General features: G+C 40.0%; 1 long non-coding RNA gene across 3 annotated transcripts; it reads right to left on the bottom strand.

Annotated features, from left to right (window-relative positions):
- Positions 1-960: 960 nt before the first annotated feature.
- LOC128853407 (uncharacterized) lies at positions 961-3,934 on the bottom strand. Of its 3 annotated transcripts, XR_008451957.1 has the most exons (4): positions 3,814-3,934; positions 2,420-2,536; positions 1,910-2,045; positions 961-1,082 (listed from the first exon to the last, which is right to left on the bottom strand). It is a non-coding gene; the product is annotated as an uncharacterized LOC128853407 (long non-coding RNA). The 3 variants fall into 3 exon arrangements; XR_008451956.1 differs by having other exon boundaries at positions 1,910-2,536; XR_008451955.1 differs by having other exon boundaries at positions 971-1,082; positions 1,763-2,536.
- Between the last annotated feature and the right edge of the window lie 7,101 nt (positions 3,935-11,035).

Consider the following 11,035-nt stretch of genomic DNA (forward strand, 5'->3'; position numbering starts at 1 on the left):
CTAAGAGACTTAGTGTAGGACATACAGTAGATATTTATTTTTTACACCCAGAAGAGACCTGGTTTGCAGGTAGATATCCACTAAGAAACACTACTCCATGCCATACCACAGAGGGTATACGGTTTCTAGTTGCCACCCACCCTAAAAACATTAAAGATCAAGCTGACAAACCTCATGTTTTTCTCTGGAGTCTTCTAGCACAGTCTCTGGCAGATTGGTCAGGGGGATAGCCAGCACAGGCCTTCAGTTGCTGCTGACCTTCAGCTGATTTTCAGCAGCAGCAGCAGCTGTTAGGGGATGCTCAACTGATTTAAGCATTCATTTCTTTTATCCCATTTCTCACAAAGTCAGCCCTGCTTAACACCTTCTGAAGCCACAGAGACATCATATCGTCAGAGCTGCCTCTTCTTCCTCAGTTTCCGCTACGTACCATGTAAGAGATGGACTTCATCTAAAATATACCTTACAGGTCAAGTGCCTACCAGAAAAACACTGAGGCTACCTATGCTCTAAAGGCTGCAATGATGACCTGGCTGCCCAGCAGAGCCTCAGCTCTGTGCTCGCCTGTTTCACCTCTAATTAAGGAGTCTCCACTAGTTGTGATGAGCTGAAGAATGCTGCAGTTTTAGACAACTTCTTTCTAGCAGTTCCCAAGAAATTAGTCCTTTCTTTGTAGGAAAGAAAGTAGAGCAGAATATATTCTGCTCACTGTATCCTCACCGTATTCCAGGGCACCTCATTATTAAAGGTCCATTTTAAAGCTAGGCAAATTTTTCCTAACATACCTATCAGAAGTTTGCCTCAAAACTTCACAGATGTGCTAAAAACAGAATACAAATAAAGGAATAATGTCTCACTCTTATTTGGTCTATTTTCTACTGTTATGTATAAACCACACTCCTATACTCGATAGCACCTAAATATCTGCATCCAAGCTACATATATAAGCACAAAGAGGAAAGAGGTGTAAAAACATCTCAACCTTCCTGACCTCAGGCAAAATGACTTTCATAGCCAAGAGTCATCCTTTTACAACCTTTTTCCCTACCCTTTTTCTTCTCTCCATCAAACCACTGCTTCACCTGGAGGAAAGAAAAAAAAAAATAAATCATAAAAAAAACATAAATCCTTTGCATACAAGAAATAAAGTCATTTTTTACCATACATTTGTCAAAAAAGGACTTCTTCATGACCAGGCAAGTTCTTGGAGCCGAAGCCTGAGCTGAAGCCACCTCTCATTTGGAGACAGGTGTCACAGTCCTTTTTTTAATCTGCGGTAACAGCCTTTAGCTGTATCACAATTAACACACTCCACGTGCCAAACTATAACGAACATGCCTGCTCTCCCTGGACCTGCTTCCATTCCAAGGTGAGAACTAATGAATTGTCAGGGCCACAGGAGGAAGACAAGTATGTGGAAGCAGAGGGGAAAAAATAAGTGTACAAACATCTGCATATAGAGGACAAAGTTCTTCTCTCTCTCTCAGGTTATGCAGACACTTTGTAAGGAATTGGCAGCTGAGTCACCCGTTTCCCTGCAATCTCTCTGTTTAGTTAGGACCAAATCCAAATGCAGTTTGTACAGGAGTTTGTTTGAACACATCCCTTCAGTTTATTGTGGTGGCTTTGAGGTTTTTTACTTTTTTTCCTTTCCTTCTATGCATCTTCATCCTTCATGGTTGATTTAGATTATGATGTAAACTAACCGAACATGACACAGCTGCTCTCTTCAATAACTAAGGAGATGCCGGCTGCCACTCACCCTGGCACTTTGGTGATTCACAGCAGGGCCTGTTGGGCTTATGGGGGCCCTCTTTTTGGCATCTGTCTATACCATCCTCATGCAGTTTGCTGAAACAAAACCAGCGATGTTAGCAGCATATGGACAGCCAGAATAGGGGTCATTTACCTTATTTGCCAACAAAGTAAAGGACAAGGCCCAGTGGAACAGCAATATATTGAGAAGAGCTGGCAGCGCAGTAGCAGAAGAGGAAACCGCAGGCAGGAAGAATCCCAGGAGTCACCTCTGCCCATACGTCCCTTTCCTGTGAAATGTGCAGTTTCAGAGGTCCACACAGACAGAATCAAGCTAAGTTCTGCGAGTTTTGATCAGCTGAGGTGCCTCCGCCAAAACAAACTCATCTGGCTGAGGTGGCCGAGGTGGACACCCCACCTCAGATGCAAAGACTGACTCCAAACCTTGGTGAAAGCTGAGAAAGATCTTGTTGACAATCAAATTCATGTAACAGCTAACAGAAAATAAATCATTTCCATCTGCATGCACTTGGACTAATAATGGCTTGATCTGAAACTGAAGAAGCCAAAAACCTGTCAGGGATCTGATCTAATTGTGTATCTAACCTGACCAGAAGTAAGAATAATTGGAAGCCTCTCAAGTAGATTGTTCTTCTTAACTTACCAGGACAAGCCACATACCAATAGCTTGCACAATCTGACTTCTGCAAACAAAAGCAGTCTGGATAATTTTGGAGGAGACATTGAGCATTCAAACTTCCAGATTAGCTTTCTCTGTTCACTGCCAGGAAAAAAAAAAAAAAATTAGGCTTTTTTTTTTCTTCTGAGTAGTACCTCTCTGCATAAGGTTACAGTGTTGGGCATGTTTTAACATATAGGCTGTGCTGAAACAGAGAACTTGATGAAGGTGGTTAGTGGAGAAAAATAGTTCTAAGTAGAATGAAGTCTGCAGAAACCAGGGATGACAAATCTACTGTGATATGAAAACACATGTATATGGCGCTGCAAATTTAAAAGGCGCCCCACACAGTAAACATGGTTCAAGTATTTGTAATGACTCGGATTCATAAAAAATGTCCGTCTTCCTGTTAGCAATTTTTGCCTGTAATTAAACTCACTTGTCATATTTGTGCTCACAATATGCAAATGTTCTCCAAAATTACTACCTCACCTTCTATATCGATGCTTGTTTAAGTCTTCATCTTCTTTCTGAAGTATTCCTTCTAGTATTTGAGGATTTATATATTTTTATAAAACCCTTGATTTAGGGACTTCACTATTTGCTATAATTGTCTGGGAATTATAGGCTCAGAAATTGTTATTTCTAGTTGATAATTTTAACTAAATCTTTACATTTTAAAAATTATTTTGCTTTCTTTTATTATAAAAATAATCTTTAAAAAGTGGAAGAAATGTAATTTTATGTCTTGCTCAAATTTATTTAAATATAATCCCCTCTAAAATTATAATAATTTTTTTGTGTGTTATCAATTATATCAGGGATATACATTAAAATGCATTACCTTCCCTAAAAGCGTGTGTCTTAATCTATGACTATGGGGCTGTACCTCTTGATTGAGTAAAATGTTTAACAAATAATTTAAGTGTTTTAAAAAACAAGTGGAATTGTCTCTATGTAGGAAAAGTAAAAATGCTGTAAATAAGGGAGTTGTCTTTTTTCCCCCTCGCAGTGTAAAGCTCCACTTTCTAAGTTAGATGCATAAAGAATTTTTTTTTTTTTGTCAGCTTCAGCGCAGAGGAACATTAAAATTCATCTCACCCCAAACCTTTGTCGGGAAAAAAAGATGTTAAATATCAGCAAATGGATCTGATAAGCTGCAGACTATTTCTGCTGTCAGAGAATGACTGTAGGACAAAAACACATGTTCAGGATTTGACATCCCTTGGCATCTTGTAAATAGCCTGCATGAATCCACACCTAAAAACTGCCAACACAAGCAAAATTGTGCCCAAGTTTCTTGTAAGTTAAGCAAGCAAAGCGGAGACATGAAACGTGGTTGGATTGAATATAGAAACCTAAAGACCCCCAAAACTGACCTTGAGATCATTTTAGCGAAAGATCTTCTCTGCATTTTTGCAGCGCCAGCCTGATTTTCTCTTCATAAAGAGCTCTGTGTTTGTGTGCGCGCGTGTGGATGTGTGAGTGTGCAGGACTGCGTAATAAACACTTCATTAGGGAAAAAAACCAACAACTTTCCATAGAAGGATAAAAAAAAAAGAACTGCTGAGTAATACAAAATAGACCCTTCTTTTTTTTTAAAAAAAAAGGTTTTATTCCTTAGAAGAAATGTGAAGTAATTCCTTGGCCTGGATTTTGAACCACTTCAACTCCACCCCCTCACTGAAAGATAAAACTTTTATGATTTGTGAATCAGAGGAGTTCTCTTCACTGTCTGAATGATGTTTTTTTCCTACTTTGTTTTTCTGCAATTTCCATGAAAAGGGAGTAAAAAGAAGGAAACAAGGAATATTTGTATAGAGGAGTAGGGGATGTATTTCAAAACCCTATATCTTCTGACCCAGCATCAGTGTTCTCTCCACCAGAAACAAGAAAAGATTACGTCCTTTCTTTTTCCCAATCTCCTTGTTTTTTTTTTCCGTTTCCAGATGCTTTACAGAGATGTTGGTCTTCCTTTCTTGGGTTTCTGAGGATTGTGTCAGCATTTGAGGGATGGTTATTTGGGGGACTATCATAGCATTAGCAATGACACTTGGAGGAAACAAAATCCACACTGTTTTGTGAGATGTCACAGCCACGCTTATCCAAGCCACGTAACTGGGAGCACTTTCCAAACTTTGCCTGGGCAAATACAGTTTTCAGGTCTCCTTTAGAGGGGATCAACATCTCTCTTGTCCATGTTGGCTCTACTCCACAGCACAGAGCTAAAACTGACTGGGAAGCTGGTTCCAGCATCAGTGTGTTTAGGGTAGTAGTATGAACAAATGTGGACAACAGGCTTCTTCCAACCTGAAAAGTGAAAAGGGAAGTGGGGTGGGGTCTGTGGAGCTGAGAAAGGTTACTGAGCAGTCAAGTGTTATGTGCCAGGATGTGGTTGGGCTGGGATCAGGAAGGTGATGCTCTCTGAAGGACGTGGAACAGCTGGCAGCACGCCTCCTCCCCTCTTCTTCCTCTGAAGCACCGCTGGAGTCAGGATGCTAGCTTTAATGATTCAGTAGTCTGCCTGGCTGTGGCAGATCTTGTATTTCTGGAGAGAATCTATATAAACACTTTCTTTTGTCTTTCCTTTTTTTGTTCCCTCTTTGTGCATTGTAGTGCCTCTTGTTTCACTGTCTGCTGTCTGTCCCCAGTGCCAAAGGAAACTGCGATCTATAATTCCCGGCACTACCCAGCCTGCTATAAAACTGTTCAGCATGAAACGTAATATACAAAAACTTTTTTTTCCTCCTTCTCATTTTTTTTTTCTCTTTTTTTTTTTTTTTGGCAGGCTCAGGAAAAGGCCTGTTTCCTGGCAGGAGAAAAAGCCAGCCTTGGCTTCAAGCAGCCACTGACAATTCCCAGCATATGGTAAGAGAGGGAGCTTCCGCCTACCCCATCAGGTAAGTGCCATCTTCCTTACTACAGCAATGATCGATGTCACGCTTGGAGAGCGCTGGCTACTGGGAGTGGAGCCAAGTGGCCAACTGGCCATTACAAGGGAACAGGTCAGTGTGGACAAGGCCTCTGGGTGAGGAAGACATGCTAGCATAAGCATGCAACCAGGAAATGCGGTGTCTTAAGGCACCGCCATATGCTTTTGGCTCCATAACCGAGTTTGAAAGGCTTATTTTGCTTACTCTAACACTTGGGTTTAAGTGCTTTTGAAAGGTGAATTGGAGCTTTTTCACATACATCTTTCAGAATATAAAGTATTGCTTGTATGTCTTTCCCTCTCTCTTTTCCTTTTTCTTCTCTATTTTCTCTCCCAGTGTCTTTTCATGCTGTTTTTTATAATGACTTTTCCCTCTTTGGTTAGCAGATCTGATCCTGCATCCTTTCCAGCCTGGCTCATTCGCTCTCTGTTATTTTTGAGCAGTCCACCGCAGGGGCAAGCACTGAGGCAGTTTCCTTAGAGTATCCCAAATGTTGCCCTGGGGAGTGAATCAGCCTTTGTTTGGCTTCAGGACCTCTTTCTGCAACCCCATCTTGCACAGTGCTCTGCAGTATCACATGGGGGTTTGGAAACTTCAGAGCTGCAAACTGAGGACTGCATGTGGCTGCAATGTGTCTTGTCGGGGGACAATGTCCTGTGCCATGATCCCATCCTTCCCAGAGGGTCCATGGGGCAGGTGACAGCACAAAAAGCAGGCTCCAGCACCCTTGGCATCTCCATAAAATGGGCTTTTTCTCTGCCCCTCTAAGGCAAGTCCAATCCCCATGCTCCCGTGCTCCCCATAAGTACCTTCAAAGCCCCACTGAGTATTAAAGACCAGGTCCTCAGCTGTAAATCACAGCAACTCCAAAACGCTTTTTTCCTCTTGCCTGAGCCCTGACCTAGAGGGACCACGTCTAGTGAAAAGAGGGTAATTCATTCTCCATGCTCACGCAACCCACAGACCCTCAGCCAAGGATGCTGATTATTGTGAACCAGGATGCTGGTTTTTATCATATTGACAGGTCAAAGAGAGCCCTAACTCATTTCACATAGATCTCTGAACAGCCATTGCCTGGTAGAAAGTTTTGGTGATGACCAAACTGATCTGTCCTCCATTTATCCTAATGAGGACTGTGCACTTTACAGCTCATTCTCCAACACAGAAATAAATTGTCAGTGGCTTCTCTTCTGGCACAGATTGATCTAATACAACTGCCTAACGCACTCTGCTTCTGCAGACCATCCCAGTGCATATTACTGTCATTTCTGATGCCCTAAAAGCTGCTGCCTTCTCCCTCCCATGCTCTTAAATGCCTTAAATGCTCTTAAAAAGTGTGGTGACACTTTTACGGGTGATGGGGCAAGGGTCACAAGCTGAATCTTTCCATGCCAAGAGATGCAAACAACAGATTCCCATCTCTAAGAGGAAAGTAGAATCTGATTTCCTTTGTCAGTAGGTTCCTTGTTTGTGCCTCATAATTACAGATAAAGAGAAAGAAAAATGCAAATTTTCTCAAATTATCCTTAGAGTTTTCTGATTGCCATATTAATAGGATAAAGGATAATCCAAGCAACCACGTCTCTGTCTGCCATGTGAAATCAAGCTGCAATAGGAAGCGTAATACACAGAGTTACTTTCCAGAGTCCATTGCAAAACACTGAGCTGAGCCTTGGATTTGTTGGTAAATGCCTGAATGCCAGTCGTGACCGAAAATACTACAGGGTGGGAAATGAGAAACAGAGCCATGCCTGTAAATCTATTCACCTAAGCTATCAGCTGCCAATGAGTGCTGGATATGATCATGTATATCTGACCAGCAACATAAAGAAATGCAACTCAGTTGCAAATGCCTTCATTCACGGTGAACTGATTTTGTGCCCTTGCACTTGAGACATATGGGCATTCGTCCTGCACAGGTATTTTAATGTGTTGATCAAAAGCCAGAATGTTAATCTCAAAGGAATTATTCAGTTTGGCCACTGCTTTAATCCACAAATTCTGGGTAAAACGCCTGTTTTATGAAGGCTAACATACATTATAAACTTCTCTTTTCAGAATTTTTAGCTATGGTTTTCAATTTTTAGTATAAGATGTTTTCTCTTTATATTATTTGATTGTTTTTACTTTATTCAATGATTCATAAGGTGAAATCTTTTATAGCATGAGAAGTGCCATATACTTTGATCCAGAAAAACAGGAAAACTACTATAATAATGCTAAATTACAATTACATTTTTAATGTATTGCTAATACTATTGGCACAACATGAAACATTTACTAGTAAACTGAAAAATAGAGAGTGAGTATTTAAAACAAACATTTCTACATATAATGTCCACTTAGTCTAATTTGCTGCAGCTCTTGAACATCACTGAATGAATTTTCGCTTTTAACAAGTTATGTGGAGTTCAGCAAGAATAATTATTTCTTTTGAATAGTCACATTTAAAGAATCTTGCTGCCCATCATACGGTATTCATTACTTCTTGATTTTAAAAGTCTGTCATCCACACACAGAACAGGAATGATTCCATATGACTTAGGTGACAAATCATAAAACATAAAAAATGAATAGCTAACAGCTGTCAGGGCTTTTCCGGCCGAAAACGGTTTTCTTCAAGTTGATATTTTCTGATGCTCCTACTTTTCCAAAAGTGGCAGATGTTCCAGCTGCACGGGACAGGTACCTCCAATGCAACCAGCATCCATAGAGAGATCACCGAAGGGCTTCTCCGCTTTTCTGTTCCCCTTCCCTCCTCCTCTCTCTCCTTCTTCCTCCCCCTCCTCCTCCTTCTCCATCTCCTTTCCATTTTTTTTTTCTCCACAGGAGTAACGCTTGAGCGTGGCCAGGTGTTTTCACTTCAGAGGCTCCAATGGCAACACCAACTCCAGTGCTTGGAAGCTAACAAATTTGTTGTGTCACAATTGATAATCAACTCTAGTAAAAGAATGTCCAAATCAATTGAGCTTTAGCAAGGGCAAACTGACTGGACACAGCCAGGCTCCCAGCAAAAGTAGGCCAAGCTTGATAAATTTGCCCTTATTATGGCTATTGATGTTTAAATTTCTTCAGGGATGTTGTTACATGGGTGCCTCGTGGTGACAGAGGTACGATGACCTCCTTCGATCCTTAATCTACACCTGTTAGTTGGCTCCCTAGTTGCTTGTGAGTATACTCAAGCTTAAAGGTTAACAAAAGAAAAACAGGCCAAGTTTACGCGACTGCAGCAATGGATCAATGCAGAGTAAATAACCTTCTCTGTCTTATTTCCCCAAGCATTATTGATCCAAGTTCTTTGTTCTTTGTCATGTTTCTGTCTTCTAATCCCAGGGGACACTAAACGATCGGCTCATATTGGACATGTTAACTGGCACATTATGACAGCTACCATTTTGTCACTCAATGTGGTGCTATATATAAAGAACCCTCAGTTCAGGGGTTTCTAAGCTGCTCTCTCTGAGACAAACCTCAGATACCTGCTTTTTTCTTTCAGCTTACTTTGTTCACTCACCCCTGCCCCTTAGGCATTTTATCTAGAAGTCTGCAATAACACTAAACTTTTTTTCTTTATTAGTAATTGTTGCTCCTGAAATTCCTCCATCCTTAAGGATGGACGATAAACCAACAGTTAAAAATAATCAACACTTTTGCAGCATTCAGGCGCACGGCAGGAGTTTCTGGCAGCAGCAAATGCTGGTATCAATTCCAACCTGTCGGGGCTTGTTTTTTATTCAGGAACAGGAGACTTTTCCTTTCTTTATCAAGGTTACATTTAAAGGATATTGTGCTTTCCTAAGTGTTCTCCATGGATTTCTATGGGATATTACAGATATCACTCTATCCATACTGAGACCAATCTCCATCTCTCGGCTGTGCAGATGCTCCGAGTGCCTTACTGGCTCTATAAACTTGCAGATTTGTGGTGGAAGTCTGTGTTCACTGAGAGACTATAGGATTTCTAACAAAATTAATTGGATTTCCTTCCTTATGAATGCTCCCTCTACATGCCTGTCTCCGAATAAAGACTTGCTAATAATAAATCCCAGAATTATAGAAAAAGAAAAGAAATGGACTTGGAAGGCATGGCAACCTACTATTGCTTATTTAGCCCTGCTCACACTCTATCTAGGACACAGAAAAAGCCTATTCTAAAAGAAAAAGCTTTTCCCTCCTGTGCAAAAAACTCCCAGCGAGGGATCCAATCACTGAAGTAAGTGTTGCGTGCCTTTCTGTCACAGCGATGAAGAGTCCATCGTCTGAATAGTATCATATGGATTGAAGACTCCAAAATTCATAAGGCATTTCTGGGTCTGTCTGGCACTTAATCGACAGCGTGATGCACAGAGAGGGAGTAGGACTACATTTTAAAACCAAAGAGATTTGATAGTCAGAAGGTAAATACCTGTGTATAACATTTCACTGTATGAGCCATCACTAATCACCGTGCAAATACACTCTGTCCAATGGACAATAATAGCATTATTACCTTCCCGCCACAGAAGCTTATCTTTCTTTAAGTCACAGCTGAGTCAATCTATTCTTTGAACAGGTATTTTTGTTCATGCAAAGGAATCCAGGGGAAAAAAAGGCTGCTGTATATTTCAATTGAATTTCAAGCTCCTTCACGTCTCCATAGCTGATAATTAAACCAACTGACCTGCTTCTGCATAGAAGCCTGCAGGAAATTAAGCAGATAATACTCATTAGGTAGATAGGCTTTGGGGGATAGTTTATTAAAAGAAAAAGAAAGAGCCCCCAACCAAACAAATAACATTGAACTATGAATTTCAAAGCAGTTTGAGCTCTTGGCTAGGGGTTTCTACCCCTTTTCCCACCAACAGCAGAGTTTGGAGAAGTGTTAGCGGGAACTTTTGAAAAGGAAATCCAAAAAAAGACACGTGGAGAATTTATCCCAGTTAGACTCAGTCATTCAAGCCTTCACCCCAAACCAAATATTTATTTTTAAAGTAGAAAAAGATTATTCTAATATTAATCTTTCAAAGATGATGTTACCACTTTTTTCCTCTTTTTCCTTTTTTTTTCTTTTTTTTTTCTTTTTTTTTTCAATTTAAACCACTAAGATATGCTAAAAACACAACTGGAATATGGTGTGGTATCTAGAGAAATCGCTGATTTCGTTTGAAATGGTTTAGTTTTCATTTTTGATATGCTGGAAGTATAATCCTAAAAGACATTTTAATTTCCATAAATTATTTTTATTTTTTGGATTTGTTTATAAACTGAAAAATTCAGAGGTCAAACAAATTTAAGTTAATTCATTCACTCTTTCACTTTCCAGCTACAAATACTTTGAGACAAAGTTACATATTTTAATGCATTTAGAGTATGCCTAAAACATAAAAATAAAATCTGATTATTAATAAGATGGGCATGTAAATGTGGGAGAAATATTGTATTTGAACAATATGTGTTATGCCAGTGGAATCTTTTGCTTCAAATTTCCAATCAGTATGACAATCTATTCTGTTATGGTCAAAATAAAGTTATGACAAGGGTTGGCTGCCTGCAGAATGGACACATATATGTAGTTCATATATCCAGAAGAAATTGAAGATTCTCTAGAACACAAAATTTCTTTTCCTAAGGGAGGTACACAAGTATTTTCTTTCACAAAAGCTTTTTGCCTCTGTCCCACAGGTGTCAA

This window comes from Cuculus canorus, chromosome 12 (assembly GCF_017976375.1).
Source record: "Cuculus canorus isolate bCucCan1 chromosome 12, bCucCan1.pri, whole genome shotgun sequence".
Taxonomy (NCBI): Eukaryota; Metazoa; Chordata; class Aves; order Cuculiformes; family Cuculidae; genus Cuculus; species Cuculus canorus.